Below are 23,604 nucleotides of genomic sequence, written 5' to 3' on the forward strand. Positions count from 1 at the left end.
AAAACTGAGGCAAACAGGGTTAAGTGACTTGCCTGGGTCACCCAGACACAGTAAGTATCTGCAATGACAAATGAAGTTAGGTCTTCCTGACTCAAGATTCAGTCTCTATTCACTTCACCACCTAGCTACTTCATGTTAGGGACAGAGGATTTTACCACCATACAGATTGTTGTAAAAAAAATGTGCACCATTCCATTATAAACTCTTTCTTGAGTTGGGGGGGTGTCAATTTTATTAAATAATAACCTAAAATATTCATTTTCATGGGGTTCACCAGATATGAGGGTGGATGACAACACTTGAAATCTGAACTTATATATAATTATTTTTTGGCTATCTAATAATTCAAAGGTTGACTCTAGTTTAAAACTCTTTTTGTAAACTCAAATAACCCCTCCCCATTCCCCACTGCCTTTTAGCACAGTTCCCTGTCCTAGATTAGAACAAGCCCTGAGTTTGAAGTCAGAAGTCCTGGCCACCTATCCTTGTTCCAACACTGGTGATTCAGTGGAAAAAGGGCTATTTTGGAAATTGAATATTTGCATTCCAGTCCTGTTCTTGTCACCTACTCGTGTGATTTTGAGTAAAATGCTAAATGTCTCTAGGCTTCAGTTTTCCTATCTGAAAAAAAAAACACAAAGGTATTATCCTATACAATCTTTAATACCCCTTCTAGTTATAAAGCTATGATCAATCTAAGACCATCAAGGAGTAATGTCCCCTCTATGGACCTCTATTATCTCATCTGTACAATGAGATTTTTGAACTGGTTTTAAATTTTGTTTTCAGCTGCAAATCTATGATCTTGCTAAATGATTTTGTGACCTCAAGGGAATCACTTCCCATTTTTCAGCCTCAGTTTACTCACTGTAAGAGGAAGGGATTGAATAGGATGGTTTTTAAGGGGCCTTCCAGCTGGAAATCCTGTGATCTCTTTTACCATTGCATGTATTTGGGATTCTTAGTCTATATTGATCTTTTCAAAGTCACACATCTTGTATTGCATGTGATCCTTGAAGAGTCTTTTGTTCTCCCACACACACCCCCCTATGTTGTTTTCTAAGCTCCTTTATTCTGGCTCCCAAGCTTGTCCATGTTATACCCCCTTCCCCCCACGAGCTTTGCCTCCTATATAGTTGTTTAATGCTTATTCACTGAAGCTGTCCTGACTACTGCAATTTCTCCCTCTGTTCTCTCCCCTTGTACTTCTCCTGTGGGAACACAGTAGGGGAAAGGGTCTCTTGGAAAGACGAAGGCGCCCTTAATACCCCCTCAATTAACATCTAAGAGCCTAATGAAGACAACTGGCTCTTAGTGCTAAGAAGGCCATTTATTGTGGAAGGACTGGGGGCCAGTTTGGGCTTAGGAAGTGAGGCTGACTGATAATCCCTCTCAGAATTTTGTATAATTTGCTTAAAGACTGAAAAGGCCATAGCCTAGGTGTTCTATGATCTTTGTTCATTTTTCAAATATACGAACTAGAGACAATCTATCCATTATTTTACTTATAAGTCATGTCATCTAAGGCAGTTTTGCAACATCAAATTATGGCTGAACATATTTCCTTGGTGAAATAGATCTGATAAATATGGATGAAGATTCATGACACCACATGAAAACTAGGACTGTAAAGTACAACATTCTGTTCCTGTTCTGTGGTCTTAGGGATAGTACCAAGATGCATTTCAAAAAGGAATAGGGCACAATGGTTTAATTATGGCATTAAAGCGGGAGAATAGGAATTCAGATCCTAGCTCTGATTATTAATACTTACATGACCTTGAGTAAGTCATGCAAAATGTTTGGTCTTAGTTTCTTCATGTGTAAATTACTGGAGATGGGTTATATAATTTCTGAAGACCCTCCTAGTTTTCAATCTATGATCTTATGCTTCTGAGTGTTTCTCCATTCCCTCAGCATTAAAAGTGAAGTGACCTGTGTACACGCTCTCTTTAAGTGTCTGATTTAACACAAAGGCTCAAAAGATTATCCAGACATGAAAAGCTTATAAAAATCCAAATTGAAATAAAAGGAAAATATTAAGTGGGACTTTAGAAGATCTATAAATAATCCTCAGATTTTTCAGTCAAATATATTTTCATTGGGTATTGTATTTGTGTTATAAAGATAATACCCATTTCACATCAATTAAATTACAAATATAGTGTATAATAAATAGAAATTGTACAAGAAAACACAAAAAAACCCACTTACTTTTAATAACCATTTATATAGATAATAGTATACACACTGAAAATTTCCAATTACCCAAGAACCCACAATGTGTAGGGGAATGTGTAGGGGAATTGTTGCCTCCCCAAGCTCAGGGCTCTTTACATTGACAATGAGAGCTATTCTAGAAAGGATGGAGCAAAAAAAGTTTTAATCTGGAGTTAGTCTTTAAATTACTAGGTGGAATAGTAGGTAAGGTCCCTGGCCTAGAGTCAGGAAAAGTCAGTTTCTTGAATTCAAATCCTGTCTCAGATATTAGCTGTACAAAGCTGCAGAAAGCACTTAATGTTGTTTTCCTCAGTTTCCTCATCTCTAAAATGAGATGGAGCAGGAAATGACAAAGCCTTCTAATATCTTTGCCAAGAAAATTATGGCATTATTTAGCAGTGGTTCTCTTTGAGGCAACTAAATAGCCCAGGGGATAGAAATGTTTTTCCTAGAATCAGGGAAACTCATTTTCCTTAGTTCACCTTATGTTGAGTAATTACTAGCTGACTGACCCTGGGCAAATCATTTAAGCCTGTTCATCTCAGTTTCCTCTTCTGTAAAAATAAACTGGAGAAGAAAATGACAAGCTCCTCCATTATCTTGGTTTAAAAAAAAACACCAAATGGAGTACATATTCAGGCATGACTGAAAAGCAACTTTTATTTTTAGTTACTGTGTCTTCTCACCAAATATGTTGCCAATACAGTCATAACTCCTTTCTGACAAAGGCAAATAAAAAATTGATCTAATCTTCATAAATTTAATAAGAATTAGTGATAACACAAGCTATCACCCCACTAGTTTTTTTTTAATTTATAGAAGGAAATCATTTGAAGAGCATTTAAAATGTTATACAGTAGATTTCCTACTCTTACTTACATCCTCATGAAAGTTTCATAATAGAATAGCCTTAGAAATAAGGAAATATATAGTCTTAATACTGCTACTCTTACCCCAGCCCCACAGCTCTCCTTTACCCCAGCCCCACAGCTCTCCTTAGAGATTGACCAATATTTGAATATTGGGAAAATATTCACAGTAAGCAACAAATTAATGATGTTTGATTTTTAATTTTACTATAAAGAAGAGAGCAGAGATAAAAGGGGAAAAGTAAAAAATAATATAACTAATAAGAGAATTTTTTAAAACTGACAATAAAAAGCAAAACTATTCTGACGTAAAAGTTGGGTACACGAAAGGACATGTTGAAAAATAATAAAATTATTCTACAAACAAAATTTAATTTTCTAGATAATGTCATGATATGAATCATGTGCTAATGAACATGTAGGTCATATTGAAAAAGTTTGGCACATATTAGAATCCTAGAACTTGAGAAGGTGTAATCTTGGTGATTAAATTGCCAAACACCCTTCTTTTACAAGTGATGAAACTGATTACTCCCTAAAGGTCAGTGAGTTGATGGTAAGGATGGGACTGGAAACTCTATCTTGAATATATATTATTTACAGAGTTTTAAAATCAAGTAGATGGGGCGGCTAGGTGGCGTAGTGGATAAAGCACCAGCCTTGGAGTCAGGAGTACTTGGGTTCAAATCTGGTCTCAGACACTTAATAATTACCTAGCTGCGTGGCCTTGGGCAAGCCACTTAACCCCATTTGCCTTGCCAAAAACCTAAAAAAAAAAAATCAAGTAGATAAGCTATTCTATAATTTCTCTTTTGTCATATGATATTATTATTAATAATTATGCAAGACTATAGTTTGTAACATCAAATATTATCTTATTTGATCCTCACAATAAACCAGTAAAATAGGAACCACAAGTATCATTGTATCCATTTTATAGAAGAGGAGAAACTAAGAAGGAAAGGCTTATCTAAAATCACTTAGTAAATACCAAGGTACAAATTGATTTTAATTACAGTACCCAATCCAGCATGCCACTCTGTCTCTTTAAATGAATGCTTTTCATTATCTCAAAACCAAATCAAACCCATTGATGATTCTCATCCCACTTCCTTCCTAAAGCCTTCCCCAACAGTTTTCAGTTCATTTTTGCTTCCTTCAAGGTAAACATGATTTTTCCCTTCTCACCTTTATCATACCAATTTATTGAAGTTCTTTCTACCACTTTATTGAAGTTCTTTCTTCGCTCCTTTTTAGTTATCTTCCTGTCCCTTATACCATAATTATGTTTATGTATTTAACCCCATTCAGTTACAGGATCCATGAAAGCAAAATTTATGCTTATCTTCATATTCCCAGTGACTAATTCAGTGCCTTGTATCCAGTAATAGGTATTTCATAACTATTTGAAGAATTGAATTCTCAAGAAAATGTATTAGCTAGATCAACATAGAAGGCAAATATCAAATATTCATCCATATCTTCAACAAAGTTCTACACTGATGTCCCACTATGGAATGGAAATGATCCCAGGGTCTTGAAGTCTCTGACTCAAGGACTGCAAACTCTGACATATGCTACCAGACAGGAAAGTCTTCAGATAATGGCCCTAAGGTAGATGTATGTTATTCAAGCCTAGGAAAGTTCAAAGTCCCTCATCTTCAGGAGGGTGCCACAAAGTGATGAAACTTCAGGAGTAACTAGTTTCAAACACCATCTAGGAATTTATAGAGGGGCATGGCCTACCTTAGTAAAGGGACTACTCATATTGGGAAATATACTTATACTTGAAACATTGATTTAAATACTTTTATTTTAACTCTCTACAGATCACACAAATATAAATATAAATATAAATATAAATAATCAGTCCATTCTCTTTTATTTTTGGCTTATTATGAATAGCCATTGACTACATGAAAACACAAGAAAGATGAAAAGTGGGTTAAAGCAAATGTTGAAGAAGAAAAAGAGGAAGCAGAGAAAAATAAAAGTTAGAATGTTATGAAAAGGAAGAAGAAAATAGGAGAATGGAAATAATAAGGTATGCTGTGCATTTAAAGAATTGAAATAATTGAAGATTTCAATAATAAAACGAGTCATTATGCTGATTTGGTCTTTGCCTCACAGATGATTGGGCACCTATAATATTTGTGGGTAGCCATTGATATTTATTTAATTCTGTTTTCACTTTCAATAGGAGGTCAAATGATGACTCTATATTGGAATCTCTGTTTCATGCTCAATGTCATTCTCCTTAACTCAAATTAAATAGGGAGGAGACAATAATAAGCATGCATGGGAATTACCAATGAAAGTTTCATAAATTTAGAGTTGGAAATGACTTAGAAGTAGTCTAACTCAAACCTTTAATCTTAAAAATGAAGGACTTAAATCCAGAGAGTCTACATCAATAACTGGAATTTTAATCTAAGTGCAGCACCCTTTTCATTTTATTGCTTGGGACAAATGTATGATAGACTAAAAAGTTGCAATGGGATTTAGCAATCATCTAAATCAATTCTTTCAAGAAACCTGAGAGCTCATAAACCTAACTGGAATTGAAATTCAGATTTTCTATCATCCTAAATCTAGTGCCCATGCATTTGAGGTGTCACTTTAGGCTATATTTAGACTTCAAATTATGTCTTCTCTTCAAATATGGGACCATAGGAAGAAAGTCTAAACAAGAACTGGAAGGGACCTCAGGATCTCTTGTTCAATTCCCTAACTTTTACAAATGAGGATAATGTGTTCCAAGGTTAAGTGAATTTTACTCATGTTCATACCAGTAACAAGAGTCACAGGACTCTAAAATTACTTACTGATCCTTCCCATTTAATATCTTTGTTAAGACCCTTTCTAATTTTGGTTCAAAAGCTCTTCACTTTTGCTCCTATGAATTATTTTGCAAAATATTTCTAGTTGGACACTAGCTACACTTTCTTATTATTATGCAACTCTATGATTCTATTGGTAACTGGCATGTTCTATCTTACTTTAGATCTCTTAATGCAAGCTCCTATATTTTTCATGCACAGAAAAAAGTGGGTGCATAATAATGTTTTCTTTGGTTTTACACCAAAATGTCCTCCACATTAACTATATAAATTTCTGAAAAAATAAGCCCTTAGTGAAGACAAGGCAAAGCAAAACATATAAACCCTAAAACAAATCTAACAAGAGAATATACACTTGTATAGTGAAGACATACATGGAAGAAAAAACATGTAGTTGGAAGACAAGATGAAGGATGAGCAAAAGAAAGAAAAGAACAATGTGAGTTATGAAATACCATGTTGTGTGGTCCTTGTTCCAGCTTTAATCCATCTATCTCTGGGGATTTGTTTTTCTTGGGACCTTAACTATAAAATGTAATTTTCAAAATTTCCACTATGCAAATGTGAAAATTTTTAAATTGTCATAAGATCATGAATGAAATTGATGGTGATGAGTAGCTATTTTTCATATATCAACATCTGATCTTTTTCACAGATGTTCAATGGAAAGAAAAAAGATATGAATTGTGTTCCTAATTAAATATCAATGTGGCAACCACCCTAATGGATTCATCATTTTTATGCATTCCCCTTAGAATTTACAACTGCATAATGCTGACATACTATTGTTAAAATTAGTAAGAAGGCACAGCCAGGTGGTGCAGTGGATAGAGTTAATATTTGCCTAGCTGTGTGACCTTGGGCAAGTCACTTAACCAAATTGCCTTAAATAAAAAAAAAATTTAAATTTTTTTAAAAGTAGTAAGAATAGGGTGGCTAGGTGGCACAGTGGATAAAGCACTGGCCCTGGAGTCAGGAGTACCTGGATTCAAATCCGGTCTCAGACACTTAGTGATTGCCTAGCTGCGTGGCCTTGGGCAAGCCACTTAACCCCATTTGCCTTACAAAAAAACCTAAAAAAAAAAAGTAATAAGAATAAGTTAAGCCCCAAAACAAGATGGTACAAATAAATTGTGGGCTAAATTTATAAAGGAGCATAAACTATATTTCAAGGATTCATGCTCTCATTGGTATAAATACTCTAATAGAGGAGATGTATCCCATCTTTCCTATGACAAAGTAGATAAGTCTATGTGTGTTGTTCTGTGAATCATCATCAAATGACCATTTTTTTTTGTTTTTACTATTTTGATAATCAACCTTTTATAGCTATCTAGGCTGATCCTTGAACAATAGTCTGTCACCAAACCCATAGGTTTCTTTTTTCAGTTTGATAGGAACTCCCCAAGACTGAATGTCAGATGAACACCCTCCAAAATCCAGGGTTCTTAAAGAGACCATAGAGGAACAAGTTTGATTCACCTGTATAAATACATACAAACTTATATTTGTATATAAGGGTGTATGCGTGTGAAAATTCTAACAGTTGAGGTGGTGCCTCCTTCTAAAATATTTCCTGCTTTCACATTCCTTTCTCCAGGATTTACTTCCCTAAGTTCATAGTGTATCTCCCCAATAAAATGCAAGTATCTTGAGGACAGACTGTTTTCATTCCCCTAGAGCCTTGTATGATGCCTTTTATACTATAGGTGCTAAAATGAAATGAAATGGGCCAACTCAAAATGAGGAAGAGAGAAGAAAGGGAAAAGCAGAGAAAGAGGGAGAATAATGAGTTTCTTGTCAGAGAAGTCTTTCCCAGAAAAGATTCTATGACTCCTTATTTTAAAGTACTTCAGTAGTCATGATTTAGACATCTGAATGGTGCTATGGATAGAGCATCCAGCCTGAAATCATAAAGACACAACTTTCTGAATTCAAATCTGAGCTCACACAGTTGCCCTGGGCAAATCTCTTCATCCTGCTTTTCTCAGTATCCTCATCTATAAAATGAACTGGAGAAGGAAATGTAAAACCACTCCAGTATCTACCTAAACAATACCAGATGGGGTCAAAAAGAGTCAGACTTGATTAAAAACTTCTGGACAACAAGAAGTCATGATTTAGGAAAATAAGCTCTAAGGTTATTTTGATTTGGTTCAATTCAAATCAACTATGATGCAGAATCACCACAGCAATGTAAAATGAAAAAAACTGTCACAAAAGAATTGAAAGTAGGGGCGACTAGGTGGCGCAGTGGATAAAGCACTGGCCCTGGAGTCAGGAGTACCTGGGTTCAAATCTGGTCTCAAATACTTAATAATTACCTAGCTGTGTGGCCTTGGACAATCCACTTAACCCCATTTGCCTTGCAAAAACCTAAAAAAAAAAATTATGTAAATGTTGAAAAATAACTCAAAAAAGGAGAACTTGAGTTCAAATGTGACCTCAGATACTTATTAATTATGTAGTGTCTAGTAGTCATTAGACTTAAAGTGAATTTCCTGCAAAAAAAGAAAGAAAAATGTAAAAGAAACAATCAGCAAAAAAATTAGCATGATTCAAAAGAAGAAATATGAAAAGACAAAACCACTTCACTCCTTTCAGAGGAGAGAAGTTTTCAGCTGAGATACACTGTATATTTTTAAATTTTTTCAGCATATTCAAGCATATTCAGCATATTCATATTACTTTTTTCTCTCTTCATGAATATTATTTGTTATATGAGTTCCCTCTTTGAACTGGGGAAAGAAAAGTATAATAGGGATATAAAAATGATAATTTTAAGGGTACACTATTTGTTAGAAATTATGATACATGTGGTGATACAAAGGTAAAATAATAAAATAGTCCTAGCCTTCAATTAACTTCCATTTGAGAGAATTAGAAAAGTTATGGGGTACTACCAAGAATTTACTACCCTGAGAAATTTAGCATATATCATCAGGGGAAGAGATGGATGTTCCATGAAATAGAGGACTTCCAAAATTTCCTGACAAAAAGAACAGAACTGAACAGAGAATTCAATTGCTAAATACAGAACTCAAGAGATATGTAAAAAGATAAATGAAAGAAAGAAAAAAAAACAAATGTTAGTCAAGACCATCAAATTTTATACAACCCTAAAAGGGAAGATATAACACTTATAACTCTTGAGAATTGTATTTCTCTTAGGATAATTAAAAAGTCTAGTATAATTGAAAAGATTGGGCTTAGAGGATATGGATATTGTTGAGTCATATCTCCTTGGAAGAGGACAAAGATGACTGTTTAAGACAAAAAGCTCTGTTGAAAAGGTTTTACTCTAAACTTAAGGGCCTCAATTTCCTTTGACCTATTTTAATTCTGATGTGCCCACAAAGTTTAGCACTTTCCTTATGATGAGGGTATCATAAACTGGTTGAATAAATGTCTTTCATAACTTACAATCAATTGTAAAGTTCTTAAGTGAGATCTTCAGAGCTTCCCAGTGCTTAGAGCAATTTGAGATTCTTATAGTGAATTAAATCAGAGTTGGACTTAATTCATACCTTAACTAAAAAAAGTTAAGCACCCTAGGTAGGAAGGGGTGGGGATAAGTGTGTGAGAAAATATGCTTAGGATACAAATCATGAAAAGATTTGACTTTGGATGATACTTTGGCCCATGAGTATTCTGTGTCCATTGGGGGTTGCTTGAAAATAGATAAAGCAAAAAATGATTATAATTTGATGTAATTCAAGACTCCTGAATTTGAAAATGAAAACTTCCAGTGAGATGGAAGAGGAGAGTGTACTTAGGGACTCTGAGGCAATGTTGCTTATAGAACAATCAATCAATCAATCAATCTATCATGGTATTCTGATAACACTTTGAGCTTATCAAGCAATCTATAAATCAAGTTGTGATTGATAATACCTGGTTAATTTACTTCAGTGATAAATAACACCAGATGGAGAGTTACAAAAATTAATAATTTTAGAGGGAAAGAATGGAGGGTGTGAACACAGAGTAAATTCTATTCAATATAATTTGCCCAGCGAGGGAATAAGATATATCCCCACTTGGGTTTAAAAATCTATCCTACTCTACAGGGAAGGAGGGTGGGGTAGGGGAAGGAAAAGATAAGGGAAGAAGGGACTGATAAAAGGGAAGGTAAATGGATAAGTGAAAATAAACTGAAAGTTAAATTTTAAAAGAAAAGTTAAAGGAGAAAGTGAATAAAACTTTGATGAGGAGGAATAATAGAAAAGAAAAGAGAAAAATAAATGGGGAAAGATAACAGGGAGGGAAACACAGAATTAGTAATCTTAACTGTAAAAGTGAATGGGATGGACTCTCCCATAAAACAAAAGTGAGTAGCAGTTTGGATTAAAAACCAGAATCCTACAATATGTTATTTACAAGAAACACATTGAAGCAGAGAGATATACACAGGATAAAGATAAAAGGATGGATAATAATATATTATGCTTCAGCTGAAGGAAACAAATCAAGGGTAGCAATCCTGATCTCAGATAAAGCAAAAGCAACAATATATCTCATTAAAAGGAATAAAGAAGGAAACTACATTTTCTTAAAAGACCATAGGTAATGAAGCTATATCATTATTAAACATGTATGCACCTAGTGATGTAGTATCCAAATTCCTAGAGGAAAAGCTGCGTGAATTACAAGGAGACATAGACAGCAAAACTTTAAATAATGGGGGACCTCAAACTCCCTCTCTCAAAACTAGATTAATCTAACCTCAAAATAAGCAAGAAGGAAGTTAAGAAGGTGAATTAAGTCTTAGAAAACTTAGATATGCTAGACCTCTGCAAAAAACTGAATGGGGATGGAAAAAGTATACTTTTTTCTCAGCAATATATGGCACCTTATACCAAAATTGAATATGTACTAGGGCATAAAAACTTTATAATCAAATGCAGAATGACAGAAATAATAAATGCATACTTCTCAGTCCATGATGCATTAAAAGTCACATGTAATAAAGGGTCATAGAAAGATAAACAAAAACTAATTGGAAACTAAATAACAATTTTAAATAGTGAGTGGATTAAACAGCAAATCAGAGAAATAATCAAGAGAGTTAAAACTAAAAGTCAGGAAAATAGATAAACTTTTGGTTAATCTGATTTAAAAAAAAAGAAAGATGACAACCAAATTACCAGTATCAAAAATGAAAAGGGTGAATTAACCACCAATGAAGGGGAAATTAAAGAGAGAATTTGGAGATACTTTGCCAAACTATATATCAATAAGTTTGACAACCTGAATGAAATGGATGAGTATTTGCAAAAAATATTTTAACAGTTTAACAGAAGAGGAAATAAATTACCTAAACAGCCTCATTTCAGAAAAAGAAATTGAAGAAGTCATCATTAAACTCCCTAAGAAAAAGGCTCCAGGTCCAGATGGATTTATAAGTGAATTCTACCAAACATTTAAGGAACAATTAATTCCTATTCTACATAAACTATTTTTAAAAATAAGAGCTCTGCCAAATTCCTTTTATGACACCAACATGCTGCTGATACCTAAACCAGGAAGAACCAAAACAGACAAAGAAAATGATATAGGCTATTCTCATGAACATAGATGCAAAATTTTAAATAAAATTTAAGCAATGAGATTAAAGCAAGTTATTAATAGTATAATACACTATGATTAGGTAAGATTTATACCAGGTTGGCAGGGATGGATCAAATTCAGAAATCACTCAATATGATTGAACATATGCATAGCAAAACCAACAGAAATCATACGATTATCTCAATAGATGCTGAAAAAACCTTTGATAAAATACAGCATCCACTTCCATTTAAAACATGAGAAAGTTTGGCAATAAATGAAGGTCTCCTAAAATAATAAGTAATATCTCTCTAAAACATCAACAAATATTATATGCAATGGGGATAAACTTGGAGCACCTGCAATAAGATCAGGGTGAAACAAGGATGCCCATTATCACCATTACTATCCAACATAGTATTAGAAATGCTAGCTTTAGCAATAAAAGAAGAAAATGAAATTGAAAGAATCATAATTGGCAATGCAAAAACAACACTTTCACTCTTTGCAAATGATATGATGATATATTTAGAGAATCTGAGATCATCTAAAAAAAACTCCTTGAAACAATTAACTAATTCAACAAAATAGCAGGATATAAAACAAAAACTACATAAATCATCAGCACTTCTATATATGGAAAAACAAAGCCCAAGAGCAAGAGATAGAGGGAGAAATTCCATTTAAATTATCTGTAGACAACATTAAATACTTGGGAATCTACTTCCCAAAACAAACCCAGAAACTGTATGGACACAATTATAAACCACTTCTCACCCAAAGAAAATCAGATCTTAATAATTGGGAAAATGTCAATTGTTCGTGGTTAGGCCAAGCTAATATAATAAAAATGATAATACTATGCAAATTAAATTACTTATTCAGTGTCATACCAATCAAACTACCAAATAATTACTTTCCCAAGCTAGAAAATTTAGTGACAAAATTCATCTCAAAAAAGGTCAACAATAGAAAAGGAACTGATGAAACTGATGAAAAAAATGTAAAGGAAAGTAGCCTAGCTCTACTATATCTAAAACTATATCATAAAGTGGTGGTCATCAAAACTGTCTGGTGCTAGTTAAGAAATAGAGTAATGGATCAGTGGATTAGGATAGATTTAAAAGAAACTGCAGTAAATGACTACAGCAATCTACTTTTTGACAAACCCAAAAACATTAGCTTCTAGGAAAAGAACTCATTATTTGACAAAAATAGTTGGGAAAACTGAAAAATAGTATTGCAAAAACTAGGCATAGACTTAGCCTATACCAATATCAAGTCAAAATGACTAGAGGATTTAGTTATAAAGGGTGACACCATAGATAAATTGGTGGATCAAAAAATACTCTAGTTATGAGATCTATGGAAAGGGGATACATTTATGACCAAACAAGAAATAGAATACATCATAAACTACAAAATGAATTATTTTGATTATATTTTATTAAAAAGTTTTTGCACTAATAAAAGTCAATGCTACCAAAATTAGAAGGAAAGCAGAAAGCTGGGAAACAATCTTCCCAATTAGGAGTTCTGATAAAGGTCTCATATCTAAAATATATAGAGAACTGCATCAAATTTATAAGATCATTTCCCAGTTGATAAATGGTCAAAGAATATGAATAGACAATTTTCAAATGAAGAAATTAAAGCTATATATAATCATTTGAAAAATGTTCCAAATCATTATTGATTAGAGAAACACAAATTGAAACAACTTTGGGGTTTTACCTCACACCTATCATATTCACTAATGTGAGAAAAAAGGAAAATGATCAAAGTTGGAGATGTTGTGGGAGGACTGGTTCATTAATACATTGCTGGTGGAGTTGTGCACTGTTCCAACTATTCTGGAGAGCAGTATGGAACTATGCCTGAAGAGCAATAAAAATGTTCATATACCCTTTGACCCAACAATTCCCATTCTAGGCTGTATCCAGAAGAAATCATTAAAAATGGGAAAAGTTCACAGCTCTTTTTGTAGTGGCAAAGAACTGGAAATTGAAGGGATGCCCATCAATTGAGGAATGGCTAAACAAGTGGAATGCTATTATTCTAGAAGAAACCATAAATGGTCAGATTCTAGTAAAGCATGGAATGACTTAAAGGATATGATGTTAAGCGTAGAGAGCAGCATAAAGAGTACAATATATATAATAACAACTTTGTGAGCTGCTCAACCCTGATGGATGCAGCATCTCTCAGCAGTTCAGAGAGCTAGGACAACCCTATTAGACTGGCTATGGACAAAGCTATCCCCATCCATAGGAATCAAAACCAAACCAAACCACACAAACCAGAGGAAACCAAAAAACCCTTCATAATTTGATGAACATTACATTCACTTTTAAAAAAAATATATCTCTTCTGTATTTCTTTCCCTTAATCCTAGTTCCTCATACCAAAAATGACTAATCTGCAAAAATGACTAATTTGTTTAACACAAAAATACATGTACAATATCAACCTGACTGTTCACCACTGAGGGGAGTGGGGTGGGAAGGAAGGGGGAAACAAAGTTTTGTAACTTAAAAATATATATATGTACATAAATGAATGTTGAAAAATTTTTATAACATATAGTCTGAAAAATAAAATATCAATAAAAAAGAAAAGGCCTGTTGAATAAGTGTATGTGGTCTAGGAAGAAATCTGACAGGCCTCAGCAAAAAAAAATGCATCATCAACATGTGTAACAATCTATCCAAAAGTACAGGTAAGTATTGTGGTTGTTTTTTCATTTAATATTGCTGTAATGATATTGTATCATAGTAGGCTCTTTTACCAATTCAATTGAATTGAACTGAAATGAAAGATCTTAGAGCTTATTTCCTAAATCATTACTTCTGCAGCATTTTCAAATAAGTAGCCATAATTTTTGGGGGGGAAGACTCACCAAGTGAGAAATGGGATGGAAAATCATGGGTATAGGAAATTGAATAGGCCAATTGGTTTCAAACATAGTGTACCTGAGGGAAAAGCAATGTGTTAATTAATCTGAAGAGATAAGATGGACCTATATTATGACATTAAAAATAATCAGTTCATTAAATTATGGCATTAAATGACATATCTTAAGACCAATAATGCTACTATTAGATCTATTTCCAAAGATAATTAGGAAAAAAGAAAAATAACCTAAAATGTTTATAGCAATGCTCATTGTGGTGGCAAAGAAAGAGAAATGCAGGAATGCCATTAATTAGGGAAAGACTAAAAAAGTTGTGGTATATAATTGTGACAGAATATGACTGTGCTATAAGAAATGATCAGCTCAATGATCTCAGAAAAACATGGATAGCTTTGCCCAAAATAATGAAGAGTGAAATGAGGAGAACCCATAGAACATTGTGTATAGTAACAGCCATTTGGTTTTTAAAATAATTTTGAGTGAATAAATAATTTTGACTACAAAAAATACACAAATTAACTCCAAAAGTCATACGAACAAAGACACTACCTGTATCCAGAAAAAGATCTGATAAGTAAAAGTATATATAGAATGATTTTATGTTAGATATATTTGTGTATATATATATTATATAATATATATATGTATATTTACACATGTGTGTTTAATGGTAGCTATCTTAAAAGGAGGGGAGGAAGAAAAAAGAAAATAATTTACATAGTGACTTTGTATTTAAAAGGAATAGCAGGTTGTATATAATAGATTTGCAGTTCCATGTGCAATATTCCTTTGTTATAAAAATGTTTGTTTTATTTCATTCATTAAAAATAAAATAAAGTTTAAAAAATCAGTAGGAAAACACTAAAGCTAGAATATTAGACAAACACCTTTTTGTCTTAGTAATGTTGATTTGGGGGCTAGGCGGAGAATGGCTTGGAGAAGAGAGTGGTTTAAAGTTAGGTAATCAGTTGGAGAAGGTTTTTTCAAAAGTCCAGATGAGAGGTAATCATAGACGGAACTGGGGCAGTGGTCATTAAAGTAGATAGAGAGAAGCTGATGTGAGTGTATAAAGGTTGGTGGTGTTGCAGTTGCTGCTGGTACTGTTATTGTTTGTCCTTTTCTGGAAAAGGACCATGATATCTGGAAGGTGACACCATGACTTACAAATGAATTAGAATTAAGTGAAGGAGGATTGGGTAGTCATTAGACTCATTTTCTCCTATGGTCCAGTGGCAAAATATAGATCAGGACAACTAGATATGGCCCTGGATGTATTAGGACACTTTGATCTTTTTAAGCTAAGGTCTTTCCCTGGTCTCATTTTGATTGAGGTAATAGTCATTGAATGATTAAGGCTAGATAAGAAAAGAACATAGATGGTTAGTTAAGATTCCACCATAGCCTAAAGTGGCAAAGGGAAGTTAGGAGGAGAAACAGGATTAGGCTATAAAATAAGGAACTCAATCTGGGACTTGTTGAGATGCCTTTGCAGAAACATTGAAGGAATTGATGATTCTTGACTAGAACTTGGGAGAAAAAAGAGAGGCAGATATTTAAATGAGGAGTCATTTATAAAGAGATGAAAGTTGAAAGAAATGATTTTATGATTTTTTTCTGATTAAAATTGGTTTGACCATGTAGTGTATTGTTTTTAATCCTTTATCTTATATTAGAGGTAATGTAGTCTTGTTAATAATAATAATGATGATGATGATGATATAGCATTTATATGACATTTCACATTTTGCAAAATGATCAACAACTTTAGAACTTTTAAAGTTTAATGTCATTTTAACTTCACACCATCTCTTAAAAGTTAGGTGCTATCGTTATTCCCATTTTGGTGAGGAGGAAAACTGAAGTAAATAAAGGTTAAGAGACTTGTCCAAGATCACACAGCTAATAAATATCTGACATAAGATTTAAACTCGGGTGCTCCTGACTTTAGGTACAAAGTTCTCTGATATCCACATTATAACATACATTAACATACTTCATTTTCAAAGATTTCCAGTTCTAATTCTCATTTATGGAAAGACAGTTTTAACTTCTTTTGTGTAAACCTTTCCTTCACCCATTTACACATAGTATCTGCCTCCTGTGACTCAAAACACTGATAAATTACAGAACCAATTCCATTCAGTCAATATAAGTTGGTACATGAGCTCTGGTAACTTCCTTTGCTTTCCTTCCTTTTACCTTGTACTAGAGTTTGCTCTCATTTACTATGACCAGTTATATTTCTCTTTCCATGCCATTGCCTATGCTACACCATTATATGAATGTCTTAAGGGAGTTGATACCAAGGAGCAAATGAGAACTGACTAGTCACCCGATTTATGGAGAGAGAGAGAGAAAAAGAAATTGAATAGATTTCAGAAAATAATAAATGGCTTGTGAGAAATCTTTTTACAAGTAATTCCTGTAAATTATTCCAGTTACATGATAGTAATTTTTGTTAAATGAGTGGGGATCTTAAACTAATGTATGGAAACCATCAGCTATCAGCCATTTGCACCAATTTAAAAGACATTATTAAAATATTTTTTCTTCAGGATAAATGGTGGGTTAAAACCAAGTTGAACCAATTTTGGTAGCCATTCAATCAAATATGACCTTAGCAGTGTGAATTTAGACTTAAAAAAGATGCAGCATTATAACATTATGGAGCTTTTGTTCCTTCTTAAATAGTTAACAAACATTAACTAATTAATCCTTTCAATGCCTACCCCTCTGAAATGGAAATATCTTGCTAGGCAAGCTCTTTGTTTTAGCTTTTTGTACCTGTGATGGTAATCCTTCAATTCACTTTTTTATTCCTTTTTAAGCTTGGATAGACCCTGTGCTATTTTATGCAGTAGGAGAAATAGTCTCTTCTTTGAGTCTACATTTTTCCACTGGCAGTGGACTTATCTAGAAAGAACAGATGATTTCCCCAATTATTGTTCCTCACTGCATAATTTTGGAGTAAGACCTGATAAAATAGTCTTTGACCTGGTTGTCATACAGAAAGTGGGCAAGAATTCTTAACCTGGAGAACTTTAAAAAAAAATCTGTGTTAAATGGATTTAAATATCATTGATTTCCATTATAACTCCACTTATTTCATGTTTAGCATTTTAAAATGTCATTCTGGGGGCAGCTAGGTGGCGCAGTGGATAGATCACTGGCCCTGGAGTCAGGAGTACCTGAGCTGAAATCTGGCCTCAGACACTTAATAATTACCTAGCTTTGTGGCCTTGGGCAAGCCTTGCAAATTTGCCTTGCAAAGAAAACCTAAAATAAATGAATGAATGAATGAATGAATGAATAAATAAATAGATAGATAGATAGATAGATAGATAAAATGTCATTCTGGAAAAGGGTCTATGGGCTTAACCAGACCATTAGAGTTAACCAGGACACATTTAAACATGAAAGATTAAAAAATCTTGAAATATTGTGTTTGGGAAAATTCACCCTAAGAAGAATCAGAAGAGGATATTTGCTGGTTCCTCATCTATCCCATACCAAGTAATGCCTTATTTCAGGAAAAAATAGAAAAGTTTCAATTTCTGTGTAAAGATAGTTTTCCTTTTCCCTGACTGAGCACAGATAAAGGAGACCAAATTTTCCCACTTGTAGAAAGTCAGGCACATTCATGCAAGGCAGCATGAATAATGGAGTAAAAGAATGTGGGGGAGGCTGTCCTGGAGTCAGGTCTTCTGGATTCAAATCCTAGTTCTGTGATTTAAAGTTGGGCAGTTGATATCTTTCTTAGCCTCAAACTCCCCATCTACAAATTACTGGCAAACTACTGTGTGACTCTTAATTCTTTCCCAGAATCTTATAGAGAAATAAAAGTTATGTATGGAGGAAGAGTTTGCTTAGTTTTTATTAAATGTTACTAGTTACCATTCCCCCAATTTATCTAGTCTTACTAGGCCTAAGGAATCTTTTTCTTGGTCTAATATGGGTGGTTAGACCTGATGAACTCACCAAGTTAATGAAACTTTCTCTATTTGAGCTGTGTCAACTTTTCCGGAAGCTATGCTATATGCCACCTGTGGCTTCTGGAAGAGCTGATTCATCTGGGTGTGTGCTGGCCTCATAAAGATCTGATTTTCATCAGAACAAGGAGAGACCATGGTTTCAGTTCCACCTCAGTGTTTGAATTTGGCCATTCATTTTCTCTCAGTCGCTTTTCCCCATTATGATATCATATCTTCCTGTTTTTGTGAACAAGACAAGATGAGTCAACAAGTATTGATTAAGCATGAAATATTTTCCAGGCTCTGTACTAAGTACCAGAGATACAAAGAAAGGTTAAAACAACAATAGCAATGGTCCCTTACCTCAACAGTTCAATGACATCCATAAAACTTCTGTAAAGAACATACAGGATAAATTTGAGATAATTAAGAGGGAAAACACTAATATTAAAGGTCAGAAAAGGCTTCCCATAGAAGGTGAGATCATAATTGAAATTTGAATAAGGTCAGGGAAGGAGAAAGATAAAGGAAAGAAGGGAAAAACTATAAGCATGGGTGGGGAAGGATAGACAATGAAAAGACAAGAAATGGAGTGTCTTGAATGAAGCAAAAAGCAAAGACCAGTGCCAATGGATCTCAGGGCAGCTTATGAGGAACAACAAATGAGAAGATTAGAAAAGTAGAAAGGGGTAAAGTTATGGAGGGGTTTTGTCTGTTTGTTTTGCTTTTTCTTCCTATTATGGAAGGGTTTAAAAGTCAAATGGCAAATTTGATCCTAGGGGGAGCCACTGCAATTGCTGTTTGTCCTTCATTCTTGAAGAAGATCATGATATCAGGGAGATGATGCCATGACATGCAAGTGAATTGAATTTGAGTGAGGGGACTGCTGCGCTAAGCCCCACTTAGAGACTTCAGTGCATCAATCCTGGAGTCAGGAGGACTTGGTTCAAATCCAGTCTAGGACCTTGACATTTACTAGCTGTATGAGCTCTGAGCAAGTCACTTAACTCTGACTTTATTGATTAGAGGAATGAGATGATCAGACTTGTTCTTTAGGAAGATCATATTGCTAAGTAGAAAATGGTTTTGAGTAGGAAGAGATTTCAGTCAAGAAGTCCAACTAACAGGCCATTGTAAAAGATATGAAGGGATAAAGGTTTATGCTAGTTTGGTGAGTATATCAGAGAAGAGAGTAGTAAGTAGAATCAATGAGATTTGGCAACTGACTAAATATGTGATATGAGAAAGTGAGGGGAGAGAAAAAAAGGATGATATCTAGGCTGAGGTACTGGTTTATTGTGCTTTCATACCTTAAGATTCTAGACTAGGAATGAAAATATTTTCACCAAACAAAAGGACTATTTTTCAAAAATAACTCCTATAGAAAGAAAATATTCTCAAGATTTAATCATGTCGGGGTGGCTAGGTGACGTAGTAGATAAAGCACTGGCCTTGGAGTTAGGAGTACCTGGGTTCAAATCCGGTCTCAGACACTTAATAATTACCTAGCTGTGTGGCCTTGGGCAAGCCACTTAACCCCATTGCCTTGCAAAAAAAAACCTAAAAAAAAAAGATTTAATCGTGTCATTATTGCAAATTCTTTTCTTTTTTGAAAAAATCCAAATTTCAATTTCCTTTCCTTTTCTGTTCTGAGAATCTCATTATTTGCATTTATCAATTTAGCCGGGTTTCAGAGTATTGACACAATATTATTTGCCATCCAAAGACTAAACTAAAAATTTTAAATAGTCTAGAAATATTTAGAATTTTGCCAGTGAAATAAAATTTATCCAGGAGCAAACCAATGACCATAGTATTGTTCTAGTCCATTGGAAAGGGTGTCCCATTAGTAGATATAAGGCAATATATCATGGACATGAAAAAAAAAAGAAAATCAGGATAGGCATAAATCCAGTTTAAATTAATTGGGTGTAATGGACACCAGAAAATAAATGATAGAAGTTACTTTTCATTGAAGGAGAAAATGTGCTAATGGACTATTGCCATAAGTTATCATTCTTCTGACTGAATAGACTTTGCATCTTAAATGAAAACTACTTAGTAATAAGACCAGTACAAAATATTAAGCTGTGCATACGTGTGTGTGTGTGTGTGTGAGTGTGTGTGTGTGTGTGTGTGTGTGTGTATGTGTGTTTTAAGGTGATTAAAACTGATTGTGTGGAGTCTATCACAAGTATCTTGATCCAGCCAAGGAAAATCTCTCCTCAAGCAAAGAGATTATCTGGAATGAAATGCTTAGTTCCAGTAAAAATAATTTCCAAATATTCCTGGGAAAAAAGTCAAAATATGTTCTTTGAATCTTTTGGGATTTTTATCCCCCTAAATCGGAATCAGCATTTTGAGACCTACAACTTCATAAGGAAATAATCATATTAGTCAGCTTCTTGGCACTAAATTCATCTTAATCTTTTCCTTTCATCAATATGTAGTCTATCTCTTCCTTTAAAAATGCAACCAAGGCATCATGTTCTACATGAAGTCTCTGCTGATCATCCCAGGAGCTAGTGATCCCCCTCCTCCAACTACCTTGGAGTTCACTATTTTGTCTATACTCATAGTTATTAATTTTCTATTTCTGCTGCATTTGTATGGTTTTGTATGTGTTTCTCCTTCATTACAATAAAAACTTCTTACAAAAAAGTGATCATTTCGTTTTTTAGACTTGCATCCCCAATGACTAGCACAGTGTCTGGCACATATTAGCTGCTTGATAAATACTTGTTGAATATTGAGTTCAGTAACATCAACAAGCATGTATTACGGTCCTATTATGATAAGGAGTTAGCATGTTAAAGAGGAAAATACATTTGATTTAGGCAAAAAGAGTTGAGTTCAAATCCTTTTACTACTTAGTTGTTTGACATTGCATAGATCAAGTAACCTCTCTGAGTCTCTTTTTTGTGTTTTGTCTTGTTTTGGTTTTTCTTCCTCTGGATGGGGATAACACTGTCAATAGCTGGTCAATAGCAGTTCTGTGAACTGCTTAGAGAAGCTGCTTCTTAGTTGTTGCTAATGTGTATATTGTTCTTTTCGTTCTACTCCCTTCACTCAGCATCAGATCCTGTAACTAATTCCATGCTTTTCTAGAGTCTGACCATTTATGATTTCTTATAAATAGTATTCCATAGTATTCATGTACCATAACTTATTTAGCCACTCCCCAGTTGATGGGCACCCCTCAATTTCCAATTCTTTGCCACTACAAAAAGAGCTGTTATGCATATTTTGGAACATGGAGGACTTTCCCTTTTCCCTTTTTTTTACAATTTATTCTGGATATCTATATATGTATATCTATATCTATATATATATATATATATGTGTGTGTGTGTGTGTGTGTGTGTGTGTGTGTGTGTGTGTGTACATATATATATGTGTGTGTGTGTGTGTGTATATATATATATATATATATATATATATATATTTATACATAGAATTGAAATTGCTTGGTCAGGGGATATGAACAGTTTTATTGCTCTTTGGGCATAGTTCCATATTGCTGTCTAGGATGGTTGGATCCATTCACAACTCTACCAGCAATGCATCAAAGCCCCAATCTTCCCACAACTTCTCCAACATTGATCATTTTCCCTTTTTCTCATCCTGGAAAATCTGATAGGTGTGAGGTGATACCTCATTATTATTTTAATTTGCATTTCTCTAATCAATAATGATTTGGTATATTTTTTCATATGATTATATATAGCATTAATTTCTTCATTTGAAAACTGTCTATTCATATCCTTTGACCATTTATCAATTGGAGAATGACATGTAATCTTATAAATTTGATGCAATTCTCTATATATTTTAGAAATGAGACCTTTATGAGAACTCCTAGTTGTGATGATTGTTTCCCAACTTTCTGCTTTCCTTCTAATTTTGGTAGCATTGATTTCATTAGTGCAAAAGCTTTTTAATTTAATATAGTCAAAATCATTCATTTTGCAGCTTATAATGTACTCTAATTCTTGTTTGGTATTAAATTTATTGCCTTTCCATAGATATGATAGATGAGTATTTCTTGTTCTATTAATTTATCTATGATGTTGCCCTTTATGTCTAAATCATGTACCCATTTTGATGTTATTTTGGTATAGGGTGTGAGATGCAGGTCTTGTCCAAGTTTTTGCCATACTGTTTTCCAGTTTTCCCAAAAATTTTTGTCAAATAGTGAGTTCTTATCCCAGAAATGGATGTCTTTGGGTTTGTCAAATAATAGTTTGCTGTAGCATTTACTGCAGTTTCTTTTGAACCTATCCTAATCCACTGATCCATTACTCTATTTCTTAACCACTACCAGGGAGTTTTGATGACTGCTGCTTTATAGTATAGTCTTTAGATCTGGTAGAGCTAGGCCACCTACTGAGTCTCGATGTAGAAAGTAAGGAAAGGAAAAGGAGAGGAGGGCAGCAGAGAAGAGGTTTAGGGAGGGGAGGAGAGGGGACACAAATCTCAGCCAGACTCTCCTGTGTAGTAATGTTATTGTTGTTGTTGTTGTTGTGGTGGTGGTGGTGGTGGTGGTGGTGGTGTCAGTCTTTCATTCTAAAAGAAGACCAAGATATCAGGGAAGTGAGGCCATGACATGCATGTGAATTGGATTTGAGTGAAGGGGTGCTATGCAAAGTTACCAGTCTCACTCTCTCCTCCATAGTCATCTGGGTCCAGTGGTCCCATATGAATCAGGACAACTGGAAATGACCCTGAACTCCAGGTAATCAGGGTTAAGTGACTTGTCCAAAGTCACATAGCTAGTATCAAATGTCTGATGCCAGATTTGTGACCAGACTCAGGTCCTCCTAACTCCATTCTATTCACTATGATGCAGAAAACCTCAAATGTGGATAGCTCTAATTTTGTTAGGAAGTATTTCCTTACAAAGAAAAGAAAACTGCCTCATTTGAAATTTCCACCCTGTGCTTCCAGCTATACCCTCTGGAGTAAGGAAGAAAAAAACTTAATTCTTCTCCCACTTGACAAGCCTTCAAATTCTTGAAGTCAGTTCTTTCAGCCTGGGGGGGGGGGGAGCTAAGGGAGGGTGAGTTCCAGGATAGAGTCTCACTCAGAGCACACCTGAAGAACAATCAGCTGGGCTTGGGACATGAATTCCACACTTTCAGCTAGGTCCTTTGCCCAGAAAGAACAATTAACAACCCTCCACCCCCAGGTTGTTCTACATGACAAGATGAGCCAAAAGAAAATGGAAAAATTCAGTTAAT

This window comes from Macrotis lagotis, chromosome X (assembly GCF_037893015.1).
Source record: "Macrotis lagotis isolate mMagLag1 chromosome X, bilby.v1.9.chrom.fasta, whole genome shotgun sequence".
NCBI lineage: Eukaryota > Metazoa > Chordata > Mammalia > Peramelemorphia > Peramelidae > Macrotis > Macrotis lagotis.